We start from the raw sequence: 15,138 nt of genomic DNA, 5'->3' as shown, positions 1-15,138 counted from the left end.
TCCCCTTCCCCTGTTTACTCCCAGCAAGTCTGAATAGCTCTGACTATCCTTTAGGATCTAGTTTGACGTTTATTGGCATTGGGCCAAAGACTTGCTTTTTTTCTATCCTTATACACATGCATCTTTTACCGGTTTGTCTTGCTTTCTTATTTGGTAACTCTCAGGAATACATTAGGATTGTGTTAGTTTTTAGAGGAATAATATATAGTTTCAAATATTAAATTTTAATATAGTCTCTAATAGGAAACTTTAAAAAAAGAAATAGAAACACAGTTTGTAGACAGAAATTGTGTTTCATGAGTCCTATCAATAGGGCAATCTCTAGAAAATGGAAATTTTCAGGTAGATTATTTCCCTAAATCCCTGGGGCTGTCTGGTTTACCTGGTGACTATGTTGGGATTTGTCATAAGCATTACCCAATTTCTTTCATCTTTCTGAAGCAGTTTCCTATTGGACAAATTTAAGGATCACTAACTTTTTCTAGGAAACATATATTGCAAATAATATCATCTTTTCCCTAATCTAATTCTGAGCTCCTTTTCCCTCTTTCTCTTTCTCTCTCTAGTTTTAGTTACCTCTTATGAAATATACTAATTTCAAAGACACAAATATACACCCATATAAACTACTAAGATAATGGACCCACAAAATAAAAGTAGGTCATCAGTTTTTTACTTTAGTCAGAACTGCTTCTCTTGACTCAGAATTGCAAATTCTGGAAATCATATTCACTAAACTGTTTACAGAAACACAAATGTGAATAAAGGAAAAACAAGATGATTAGCCTTATAAAAACATTTTATCTAGTTCTGAGTACTATTATAAACTCCTTGTGTCTTAGGTATTTCTGATGCTTGAATGAAAACTGAAGTGAAGTGAAAGTCGCTCAGTTGTGTCCAACTCTTTGCAACTGCATGGACTATACAGTCCATAGAATTCTCCAGGCCAGAATACTCAAGTGAGTAGCCTTTGCCTTTTCCAGCAGATCTTCCCAACCCAGGAATCAAACCCTGGTCTCCTGCATTGCAGGTGGATTCTTTACCAACTGAGCTATCAGGGAAGCCCAATGGATACTTGCATGGATACTAACAAACTTTGAAATGGAATGGAAACTAACAATCACAAGCAAACTTAACAAACTATCAATTGTCCTTTATTTTATAACCAAGACCTGCACCTTTAACCTTAACCATGAAAGATACAGGAGGGCCTGGCAGAGTGGGCACAAATCTGTCAACACTCTTCAAAGGTCGCGTCCCACTGAAATTCAGTCAGAAAATCATCTTCAGAAATTCAGAAACACACATTACCAAAATGCAAATATAATTATAATAACATGCTCCTCATAATTCAACCTTTGTCCTTGATGCAAGATAACATGTCATATCTCATTGCACTCCTTTCAATTACTAAATGCAATTACTTAGTCTGTTTGTCATTGCCTTTTCACCAGTTTATAAGCTTATTTAAGATATGAAACATGTCTGTCCTGCTGTAGATACATCCAGAGTGTCTAGCACCTTGGCTGTCATGTTTGAATACTTGATGGAATGAATGAACAAGAAAACTAAAACAAAACGTTCTATTAGATTGGTAAAAGTTATAGCATAATTTATATCAATAGGGTGATTACAATTAATTACAGAACAAGGCTTAAAATCATAGATAATATAGAACCTGTAAAAAAGAATGAAAATGTGAAGTAATTTCACATGCACTTGTTGCAGATTTTTATAAAATTTGGATTTTTTTTTGGTGACAATTAAGAACATTATGTTTCTATAAGCTTGCCTCACTACTAGTTTGTTGATTCAATTATTTTTAACTGTTTATTATTAGGTAATGGGCCATTTATATTTATTAAAATCACTGATTAGTACTAGATGCAGCTGAAAAATAGCAGTTATGAAATAATATATTTATTTCTCAGTTCAAATATATTAAATAATTTTGGCTAAAAGAACTTTGGTCTGATGAACTAGGCAACAAAAATAATTCTATATTGGTAATGACATCTTGGGACATTTTAAAATATCACTTTTTTCATTAATAATATTCACATTATTCTTCAAGATGAATCATGTATATTAATTATAAATGAGATCAGATTACAAAGTCCAGTGCCAAAAGGTATTTCCCCACACTTCCACCAAGGTAATTGTACAGGGTGGTCAGGTTACACTATTATCTCTTGAGCTCCTGGAAAACTTATACTATTTGGTCCCTAGGTACCAACAATGAATTCTTTAGGGAATTTTGTTTTTCTAGCTCAGATTCTTTTTCACCTAAGAAATATATAACATGGGCTGAAATTTAAATACAATTATTTTCTAACAGTATATTATACCATCCAAACAGCAACAATGATGATATTCTACATTGTTCCTCTAGGGATATGTCTACCTCATTTCAGAAATATGCAGTTTGGTTAAAACAAATAATTAGATACACACATGCATGCATACATATATTTTTCACTAGATTCATATATATATATATATATATATACACACACACACACACACACACACACACACACACCCTAACATTTATAAAATCACGTTTCACATTTGAGAATAGTTTAATATTATTTGTCAGGTTCCCTATTAACTGGGTCTTTACTGATACATTAATGAAGGAATGAAATAACACTGCGATTTCAGACACACAAGAAAATCTCAAATAACTGAGCAATAGAAATGTAAATTCAACTAAAATATTTTGAAATGCTTTTCTAATATTATCTTTGATTGTTTTAAAACTTAGATATCCATATCAAGGTCAATAGCATGCTACTAACAGTAGTACACCAGCAACATTCCTCCAGCCCAGAAATTCCAAAAATGTTTTCTGTAGAATGCTAGTTTCTCAAATTTAAGATGCATAGGTAATATGGAATGAACAAAGTTGAACAACTAATTTAGCCCCTGCAAGACCATTAAGACTATTAACTCTAACACTATTAAGTACGTGAATGTGCAATGTGACAGTGATAGAGTGTGAAAGTTTTCCTACATTTACTTAAATATTGTACCATTTCCTTAAGGCACATTAGAAAAACTAGTGCTCCAAGGAACACACTTGAGAAAAGTTGCCCCATCTAAACCTTCATTATGTGAAAAATACCAAAATCTGTTGTAATGCCAGAGATGCTAGAAAGCAGTTGCATATGATTGGATATTCTCTAAGTAGAATACGTGCTAAGTTGCTTGAGACATGTCCGACTCTGTGTGATGCGATGGACTGTAGCCTGCCAGGCTCCTCTGTCCATGGGATTCTCCAAGCAAGAATACTGGAGTGGGTTGCCATGCCCTCCTCCAGGGGATCTTCCCAGCCCAGGGATCAAGCCCACAGCTCTTACATCTCCTGCATTGGCAGGCGGGTTCTTTACCACTAACGCCACCTGGGAAGAGTGTGGGTATGCTCTAGCAGAACACACTTATCTCTGATTTAAGGGTTTGATGGCATTCCTTGTCAAGTTTCTACTGTGCTTTGTTAGGCTTGTGTCCTGCTCCAATTTCTTCATTATGAAGAGTCATGTTTAACAAGTAACTTTATGTTTCTTTAATTTCCACAATTTCTGAACATTTCACCCATTTAATTGTTGGTTCGGTTGACCCTTCCCCAAATGCCTTGCTGGTTTCATTATATGGGCTACTCAAATAGTATCTCTCATTTGCCAAAATCATCTCATTCACTTTAGCTTATATAAAAAACAATAATATATTAACATGTAATGAAACACTACAGAAATGTAAGTCTTATTTTCTTAATATATACTCATAGAGCACCAAAAGATTTTCAGAGATTATATAGTGGCTTGCATGCTCAGTGGTGGCCAACTTGTTGGGACCCTGTGGACTATAGCCTGCCAGGCTCCTCTCTCCATGGAAATTCGCAACCAAGAATACTGAAATGGGTTGCCATTTCCTCCTCTAGGAGATCTTCCCAACACCAGGGACCGAATCATGTCTCTTACAGTTCCTGCACTGGCAGACAAATTCTTTACCACTGAGCCAACTGGGAAGCCCAGAGATTATATAAGTATCCATTTATTTAGATTCAATCCATTTTTAACTATTTAAATTTTATCTTTTACTTTTTCTGCTTAAATATAAAATTTTCCATTTCCAAGTAATTTTTTTTAATCTTATCCCAGATTTTTAACTTATCCCATGTGAACTACATGTGGATGATGGATTCCCTTTACCGTCTGCCAATGTGTCTTCAAAGCTTCACAGGGCATCACCCAACCTGCTTAAGCAGCTGCCTCCTGTTGACTCGGCCTTTCCTTGGATCATTAAACAACCAACTATGCAGGAAAGACCTCAGAAATTCCTAATAATTATGTCTCTCTCTTTCTACAATTAGGGAGGAACTAGAAGAAAGAGAGGAGAGAAAAATACACAGTTCTGCTTAAACTGTCACTTTGCATCAGTCTGAGCAGGAACACATATATCTGGCCTGAAAGGGGCTGCCGAGAACAATTAAGCTTGGGGTTAGGAGTGAACCTGGGAAACAGTCCAGCTTCTTGCAAGTCAGGTCTTTACTCTGTGATTGTCAATGTAACAAAAATAAACAGATAAACAGATTTCTACCAGGATATACAATCAGTCATCTTAAAATTGTGTACATGCATTATGTACTATATTTACACATTGCATACTTTATAAGACACTTAAAGACAAATTTTAAGTGTGTGCAATAAACAGGGTGATCAAATGCCTTTGTTTCCAAACAGAACCTCTTTTGATATCAAAATGTAGCACTACTTATAATTATATTGAGACAACTGTTGTGAATTGGAACCCTCCTAGGCAAAGCTGGATACAGAAAATGCCTAACAAAGATTAAATTAAAGGCCTTTTTCAAATGTCTTACTAATTATAATGGCTTCTTACTATCACCAGGTAATATCACAAAGTACAATATACACTGGGGGCTAAGTTCACCATTAACTGTAGGGGTTTTAATCTATATTTCAAGTAGATATTTTGATAACTTCAGAGGTTTCATCTTACTGCTTAGTGAGTCTGTTTATATCATCGTCATTTTTTTTCTACTTATAATTGAGACTAAAGATGACTTTCTATGAGAATTAGAACAGTTAGCTCCGCCACTTTTCTGTTTTGTTTCCTTGTGTTTGCAAAAATGTATTTACAAAAATATTTTACAGTTTCCACTTCATTAGCTTAATTAATATCTAGAAACATAATAGACAATAAAATTTATAAATCCATTTAAAAGCAAAGATAACAGACACAATAGCTGTTCCCTTGGTTTAACTTCAACTCTTAACTCAGTTTACCAGACATTAATGAAGGCAATGGCACCCCACTCCAGTACTCGTGCCTGGAAAATCCCATGGACGGAGGGGCCTGGTAGGCTGCAGTCCATGGGGTCCCGAAGAGTCAGACACGACTGAGCGGCTTCACTTTCACTTTTCACTTTCTTGCACTGGAGAAGGAAACAGCAACCCACTCCAGTATTCTTGCCTGGAGAATCCCAGGGACGGGGGAGCCTGGTGGGCTGCTGTCTATGGGGTCGCACAGAGTCGGACACGACAGAAGCAACTTAGCAGCAATGACAAGAAACAATGTCATCTGACATTTGGGTAAAATAAAGGTACCAGTGTGAATGCAATATTATATATATGTGAAGATTAATTTACTTCGGACTTTTAAAACAACATTAGTGTAAATAATAAATCTACTAGATCTAAACTTTCTAAACTCCAACAGCACATATCTTCTATCCTCCTTGGGATGTACACAGTTAACATCAGAGCTGGTTATCTAGACTAGTGTTTTTCCAACTTTGATGCACATAAAACTCTCTGAAGTTCTTAAGAAAAATGCAGATTCTGATTTAGTTGGTCTATAGAGCAGCCCAGGAATCTGCATTTCTATCAGCTTTTTAAGTGTTGCTCATCTAAGGACCATACTTCAAGTAACAAAAACCCTAGACCTGTTCTGCTTGGTACACTAACCACTGCCACATTTGGCTACTGAGCAGTTAACGTGTGGTTAATCTAAGCTGAGACTTACTGTAAATGTAAAATACTCATCGAATTTCAAAAAAAGTACAAAAAAGAATGTAAAATGGTTCATTAATAGTTTTAATACTGATGATACATCAGAATAATTTGGATCCTTATGATATATAAATTTCAGTTAATACAGAGTATGAATGCAATAATAACTTTTAATGTGAATACTAGAAAATTTAGAATTATTGGTGTGGCTCACATTATATTTACTTTGTTTTTTTTGTTTTTTTTAATAAATTTATTTATTTTAGTTGGGGGCTAATTACTTTACAATATTGTAATAGTTTTTGCCATACATTGACATGAATCAGCCATGGGTTTACATGTGTTCCCCTTCTTGGACCCCCCACCCACCTCCCTCCCCATCCCATCCCTCTGGGTCATCCCATTGCCCCGGCCCTGAGCCCTTGTCTCATGCATCAAACATGGACTGGTGTTCTGTTTCACATATGATAATATACATGTTTCAATGCTATTCTCCCAGAACGTCCCACCCTCACCTTCTCCCTCAGAGTCCATAAAATTGTTCTATGCATCTGTGTCTCTTATTCTGTCTCGCATATAGGGTTATCGTATATTTACTTTGGATGCTGCTGCTTGAGATCACAAAACAATAAACATTCTGATTATGAAAAGTGGCAGTGAAAACATTCACTATGTGCCTCAATTAATATTTCCACATTTGTCTCCTGCCATCCCATAGTTTCAGCTATATAATGCTATTTGATATTCACTCAATATTTATTCTTTTATTTATTTGTTTATTCAATAAGTATTTACTGAGTGTCTACACTGAACCACATGCATTAGTAGGTAATGGGGTTGTTAAAAAAGATAGATGGGGTCCAGTTTCACTAAACATATTATCTCTGATTAGCTCTTCTCATTTCATAAAAAGAAAAATTTATTTTATTCCTTACATCCCTCTCTTTTTTAAAAGTACTTACTGTCTCCTTAATCTGTACTTATATAACATTTTTATATATTTCATAAAAAAGCATTTCTTTATATATGCTTAATATAGATTTGACTCATATTTCCACATATGTGTTGTCAAGACTTTGATGGTATGATTTAATCCCTATTTAATTGTCCACTAAAAGTACAATTTCCAGCACATAGTAGGTGCTATCTAAAGCAGTTTTTGAGTAGACTAATTATTTCACAAATAAGATGGTAAAAATAAACATCAATTACTCCCACAATTGAATTTCATTTAAAATCAATGATTGTTTTAATTTGATTGCCATTTGGCATGGTTCACTATAGCCCTCTTTCTGTTTTTACAAACATCTAATTCAGTAATATACTATCAAGCTCAGCAGATTTAGAATCAATTCAGCAAAATTTGAGCCATACTTGATGATCTTATTTGACTTTAAGCAATTCATTAAGTCATCCTAAATGAGTCCCCTCATTAGTAAAGTGGATTTTTAATTACTATTGCATGCTTTTGTTGAAAAGATTGAAAGATTCAATTTATTAAACAGTACCTGGTTTATCAGAGAAGGCGATGGCACCCCACTCCAGTACTCGTGCCTGGAGAATCCCATGGACAGAGGAGCCTGGTGGGCTGCAGCCCATGGGGTCGCTAAGAGTCAGACATGACTAAGCGACTTCACTTCACTTTTCACTTTCATGCATTGGAGAAGGAAATGGCAACCCACTCCAGTGTTCTTGCCTGGAGAATCCCAGGGACGGGGTAGCCTGGTGGGCTGCCGTCTATGGGGTCGCACGGAGTCGGACACGACTGAAGCGACTTAGCAGCAGCAGCAGCACTTGGTTTATAGCAGTCCCTCAATAAATATGAAACCTAACTAGCTAAGTCTTAGTCATCTTATTTTCTTTTCAGTAACAAAATAATAAAATAACATTTGGTGGGTAAGGCATTAGACCACTTACATGTTCTGAGTAAAATGTGTAACTTTACATTTATCTAAATGTACTGCTTTAGCAAGGAGTCCCATTTCCCTCTAAATCTTTTTAGTATAAAATGAGGGGATGAGACAAAAAAAAATCCTTCTATTGTTCCAAAATCAATGACTACTAGGAAATGACAATGAAGCCTTAAAAAACAATCAGCAAAAACAAAGCCTTTTTAATTTTTGTTTTTTTTTTCCTTCCCCTCAATCTGATTTCTGTCTAAAAGTCATTGCACAGTCATGACTAATGATAGGTTAAATTTCAATCCATTTTGTAGACCCTATGGATACTAAAAAGAATAATAAAAGGATACTATTTGAAAACTCTGTGCCCACAAATTTTGTAATCTAGATAAGAAGAAACAGACAATATGAATAGGTTCATATTAAAGAAATTTAAATCTTCCAAAACAGAAAGCACCAGACCAAGATGGATTCAATTATGAATTCTCCTAAACAGTTATAAGAGAATTATGCTGATTCTCTATAATCTCTTTCAAAGGATAAAAGCAAGGGGAATATTTCCTAAGTCATTCTATGAGGTCAACATTTCCCTAATATGCAACGAAAGACATTAGAAGAAATAAAAACTACAGACCAATAGCTCTCACAAAAGTAGATGTGAAATTCCTAAACAAAGTATTAGAAAACCAAATCCAATAATGTATAAACTGAATTATATACCACAGTCAAGTGAGATTTATCCCAAGTATGCAAGGCTGCATCAACATTTGAAAATTAAGTAATGTAATCAATCATATCAACAGGCTAAAGAATAAAAAATGATATAATCATGTCAACATAAGCAGAAAAAACATCTGACAAAAATCCAACATTCATTCATGATAAGAAACACTCAGTAGATTAGGAATAGAGAAGATCTTCTTCAACTTGATGAAGAATATCTCCAATAAAATCTAACTTCATGGTTAATAGTGAAAAACTCGAAACCTTGTCTATGCAAAAAAATTGGGTTTCCTAGGTGGTGCTAGTGACAAAAATCTGCCTACCAATGCAAGAAGACATGAGATGCAGGTTTGATTCCAGGTTGGGAAGATCCCATGGAGTAGGGGATGGCAACCCACTCCAGTTACCTGGAGAATCCCATGGGTATAGGAACCCGGTGGGCTACAGTCCATGGGGCCACAAAGAGTCAGACACAACCAAATAACTGAGCACATGTGAAAAAAAATCAAAAGGAAAAACAGAAAGAAAAAAAAGCCTCCTGGAACTAAGTGATTGCAGCAAGGTTGCAAAATACGGTATTAAAATACATAAGTCAATTGCTTTCTTTTATAGCAATGAACATGTGGAATTTGAAATTAAACATAATGCCATTCATATTAGCATCACAAAAATAAAGTACGTAGATATAAGTAAAAAAAATATGCATAAGAGCTAAATGAGGAAAGCTACAAAACTCTGGTGAACAAAATAAAAAAATAAATAAATGGAGAAACAGTCTGTGTTTATAGCTAGGCAGACTCAAATTTGGGGCTTCACAGGTGGTGCTAGTGGTAAAGAATCCACCTGCCAATGCAGGAGACAGGAACTTCAGGTTTGATCCCTAGATCAGAAAAGATCCCCTGGAGTAGGAAATGACCACCCACTCCAGTATTCTTGCTTGGAGAATCCCATGGACAGAGGAACCTGGTGGGCTACAGTACATGGGGTCACAGAGAGTCAAACATGAATGAGTATCTGAGCACTGCACAGCACAGACTCAATATTGTCAAGATATCAGCTGACCTGTAGAGTCAATGCAATCCTAGTCAAAGTTCCAGCAAGTTATTTTACTGATAGTGACAAACTGGTTCTACAGTTTATATAGAGATTCACAGTAGCCAATACAATGTTGTTATCATTGTTTAGTCACTAAGTTATGTCTGATTCTTTGCCACCCCATGGACTATAGCCAGTCAGGCTCCTCTGTCCAAGGGATTCTCCAGGCAAAAATACTGGAGTGGGTGATCATTTCCTATTCCAGGATGTCTTCCCGATCCAAGGACTGAACCCATGTTTCCTACAATGGCAGGCGGATTCTTAATGATTGAGCCACCAGGGAAGCCCAGCCAATATAATATTGAAGGGTAATAACAAAATTGGAGGTCTGACACCATCTGACTCCAAGATTATAATCTCAAAGATACAGTAATCAGAAAAGAGTGCTATTGATGGAAAAAAGACAAACAGAACAATGGACAGAATTAAAAGCCCAGAAATAGAATCCTACCTCATAGATACAATCAATTGATTTTTTGATAAACGGTGAAAAGCAATGAAATGGAGAAAAGATAGTTTTTTAAAGAAATGGTACTAGAACAATTGAACTGAACATCTCCATACAAAGAAAAACTGAATCTAGACATAAATATTGTACTCTTCACAAAAATTAACTCAAAATGGATTAGAGACGCAATGTGAAACTCTGAGGGAGAAGGTGAGGGTGGGCCGTTCTGGGAGAATGGCATTGAGACATGTGTATTGTCATATGTGAAACAGAGCACCATTCCATGTTCGATGCATGTGACAAGGGCTCGGGGCCGGGGCAGTGGGATGATCCAGAGGGATGGGAGGGGGAGGGAGGTGGGTGGGGGGTTCGGGAAGGGGAACACATGTAAACCCATGGCTGATTCTTGTCAATGTATGGCAAAAACTATTACAATATTGTAAAGTAATTAGCCCCCAAGTAAAATAAATAAATTTATAAAAAAAAAAAAAAAAAAAAAAAAAAAAAACTAACATAGGAGAGAATCAGGATGATTTTCTTGATTATGGTAATGACCTTTTAGATAAAACACTAAGGTCAAGATCCCTATGAGTAAACTATGGACTCTGGGTGATTATGATGTGTTAATACAGGCTCATCAATTGTAACAAATGTTCCATTCTGGTGGGAGAATGTTGATAATGGGAAAGGCTATGCATATATAAGGGTAGGGAGTACATGGGAAATCTCTATACCTTATGGTAAATTTTTTTGTGAATCTAAAATTCTCTAAAAAATTAAGGTCTTTAAAATTTGGATCATACAAAAACCTAGAGAGCTTCAGAAAAACAACTACTTCTGCTCCACCTTAACTGCCTCATGAGAAATTGGTATGCAGGTCAAGAAGCAACAGTTAGAACTGGACATGAAACAACAGACTGGTTCCAAATTGGGAAAGGAGTACTTCAAGGCTGTATATTGTCACCCAGCTTATTTAACTTATATGCAGAGTATATGGGAAATGCCAGGCTGGATGAAGCACAAGCTGGAATCAAGATCGCCGGGAGAAATATCAATAACCTCAGATACACAGACGACACCACCCTTATGGCAGAAAGTGAAAAAGAACTAAAGAGCCTCTTGATGAAAGTGAAAGAGGAGAGTGAAAAAGTTGGCTTAAAGCTCGACATTCAGAAAACTAAGATCACAGCATCTGGTCCCATCACTTCATGGCAAACAGATGGGGAAACAATGGAAACAGGGAGAGACTTCATTTTGGGAGGCTCCAACATCCCTGCAGGTCATGACTTCAGCCATGAAATTAAAAGAGGCTGGCTCCTTAGAAGAAAAGCTATGACCAATCTAGACAGCATATTAAAAAGCAGAGACGTTACTCTGCCAACAAATGTCCGTCTAGTCTCAGCTACGGTTTTTCCAGTAGTCATGTATGGATATGAGAGTTGGACTATAAAGAAAGTTGAGCGCTGAAGAATTGATGCTTTTGAACTGTGGTGTTGGAAAAAAGTCCAAGTCCCTTGGACTGCAAGGAGATCAAACTAGTCAATCCTAAAGGAAATGAGCTCTGAATATTCACTGGAAGGCTGATGCTGAAGCTGCAATTTCAATGCTTTGGCCACCTGATGGAAAGAACAGAATTATTGGAAAAGACCCTGATTCTGGGAAAGATTGAAGGCAGGAGAAGAGAATGGCAGAGGATGAGATGGTTGGATGGCATAACCAACTTGATGGACATGAGTTTGAGCAATCTTTTGGAGCTGGTGATGGACAGGAAAGCTGGGCATGCTGCAGTCCATGGAGTCGCAAAGAGTAGGTTGTGACTGAGCGACTGAACTGACTGTATCGCTTCAATGCTTTGCAGAGCTAAAGTTACATTATGTCCATTTTTTGAATTATGTATTTTCTAATCAATGTAACTCTTTGTCCCATTTAATCTTTGTTGTTGAAATGCCTATAGAAGTATTAAAACTGCACTGTCCATTTTCTTCTAATTTTAATGACCTGATGGACTTTCACCCAGTGTTTGGATTTTCATTTTTCTGTTAAAATTTAAGAAATCATGATTCCAAATTTTAGGCATTCAATTTTTCAAATAGTACATCACTGAACGTTGGTTTTCCCCTTAAATGATAAAATGTATCTTTTAAGACAGAATTTTCCAACTTACTACTATAACTGATGCACTTTTTTTTTTTTCATCTCATGTATCCTTGACATCTCCTATGTTTTGGCTACATGAGCCACATGAAATTTGATTTTAAATTCACTGCTATGAAAGATGGAGAAGGCAATGGCACTCCACTCCAGTACTCTTGCCTGGAAAATCCCATGGACTGCGGAGCCTGGTAGGCTACAGTCCATGGGGTCGCTGAGAGTCAGACACGACTGAGCAACTTCATTTTCACTTTTCACTTTCATGCATTGGAGAGGGAAATGGCAACCCACTCCAGTGTTCTTGCCTGGAGAATCCCAGGGATGGAGGAGCCTGGTGGGCTTCCTTCTATGGGGTCGCACAGAGTCAGCCACGACTGAAGCAAAGAGGATGTATATCATGCTTAAAACTTCCCAATGATTGCTCTTAAGTTTTTCAAAAGCATTTTAGACGCCACTAGCATTTTCTCTAATTGTTGAGAAACAACAATTTCTTTCTTGGAAAACTCAATTTTGATATAAGTATTATATTCTCTTTTCCTCCTTACTTCTCCAATACTGTTAAGAGTTGGACTGAGGAGGGTAATATTGGTATAGCAGTAATCCATAGAAGAAGTCTGTGGTGCTGAAAGGAAAGGCCAGCCCTAGGGTGACCACTTGAAAAAAGGGCACCAGGGCAGACTGCTGACCATGATCCCGCATGAGTCTCAGGGATTCACACGGCAGCTGTGTGGCAGTTAGCCCATACCTGAAGTTAGTGCATTGATAATTAAACTATGGGCTTCCCTGCTGGCTCAGACAATAAAGAATCTGCCTGCAACGTGGGAGACCTGGGTTTGAACCCTGGGTCGGGAATATCCCCTGGAGCAGGGAACAGCTGCCCACTCCAGTATTCTGGCCCGGAGAATTCCATGGACTGTATAGTCCATGGGGCCACGAAGAGTTGGACATGACCGATTTTCACTTACATTATGTAATAATTTCTATATATTTTATATAGTAATAAAATATTATATATAATTATGTTGTATTATGCATGTATATAATATATTAATATAAAATGATTTACATATATTTAATATAATTTTCACTGTATAATTAAACTATAGTTAGATAAGATTAGAGAGGGATGACTTACTTCTTTCTCCAAGAAAAAAAGGGGAAACAATTTAGGTCATCAACAGAAGATCAGTTTTCTCTCATTCAAACAGTATTCTCATCTTGTTCCAACTTAAAATCATTATCATTTTTTTACAGCTTTTGAAATTGAACAATATAAAGTTAGGTATAAAAGAACAGACTTTGTAGCCACATCTACTAGGTTCAAATCTGACCCTTGTCCACTAGCTATGCAAACCTGAGTATTTTCCTTAGTTTCCCTGCCTCAATTTCTTCAGGTGAAAGAAATGGGAATAATTTATGGATAATAATAAAATATTTGCCAAGATAAACTGAATCAATATATATGACTATGCTGGGTTGACACAGTAAGAATTCAATAAATATTCAGTTATTATTACAATGCTTTTTGATAGTGCCTAGGTATTTTCTTCATCTTTCCTATCTTTATGTATATTTAAGAGTACAAAGAAGGTAGCCATCCGTCTGCCATCCAGAAGTTATGCTGAAGTAGAATTTCTTGATTATCCATTTAAAATGATTTCTTCCTTAACATTCAAAACCATCTGAGACCTCGAGGCACCAAACTTGCATCGCCAAAGGTGACACACGGAGATACCCATTCATAACTATACCAACTCATCACCCTCAACGGGAATAACTCTACCACTTTCAATTAGCTCCAAGGAATTTCACATTTTTTAACTACTGCTGGACTCTGAAAGCTGCTTTACAATACTTTTATTGATCCTCAATTTCCCACTGAACTTTTTTTTTTTTTTTGCTTTTTTTCTGTTGTCACTCTGATTTTAAAGTTTAGACACTTCTCTCATTCCTTTTTGCAGACTTCTCTACTCATTAAATAATGTAAACCAAGGTTCTCTAAGGGAAAAATGTTTATATTTCTATATAGTAACAATTGTGCTCTCTCTCTTAAAAAATGAAAAAGAAACCATTAATATCACAGTGAAATACATTTTGGAAATGGGAGCAAAATTATATAAATAACAGTAAAATTGTGTAAATTATTTAATAGGTTAACATGGATATTAATCTTCAAAAACTGTGTGTGTATGTTTGTGTGTGTAAGTATCATGGGTTATAATGGGTATTGGCTTGCAAACCTATTTAGTATTTCAAACCTTAAATTCTTGTTCTCAGAACAACCATATTTTATCATTCTAGAATCAGTATTTCAAAACACACATGCAGACTTTTTCCATGATACATGCAAATACAGATATGTGCATGCATTTAAGGGTTTTTTGGTGATTCTGATTGACTGTATCAAGCTGAATCTGGTCAAAACTAATCTCATATTTCTGTTACATTTTTCTATTTTAACTATTACTTTTAATGTCACATTCTCAGGCATAAAATTCCAGAAAACACTCAAAATAATCTGTAATTCCTTCTCAGTGCTCTACTTTACTAACGGAAAGGTCAAAAGGGTCCAAAGAAAGGTAATATCAGTGAAAATAAAACAATAGAAAAATATAATATTTTAGAGAATAATATATAAAATTTGGCAACTGACTGAATATGGTAAAAAAAAAAATCACTATTCTAGATTAGGAGAGGAAACTAATGCTGAAGTACATACAAAATATTTAATTGAGAGTGGAGTGCTATGATTAATACCACTTGCAAAAACGAGCCTTATTTTCTT

Source organism: Giraffa tippelskirchi, chromosome 10 (genome assembly GCF_054371585.1).
Source record: "Giraffa tippelskirchi isolate mGirTip1 chromosome 10, T2T-mGirTip1v1.2.pri, whole genome shotgun sequence".
Lineage (NCBI taxonomy): Eukaryota > Metazoa > Chordata > Mammalia > Artiodactyla > Giraffidae > Giraffa > Giraffa tippelskirchi.
The sequence above is the reverse complement of the archived record's forward strand: the minus strand, read 5'-3'. Positions refer to the sequence as shown.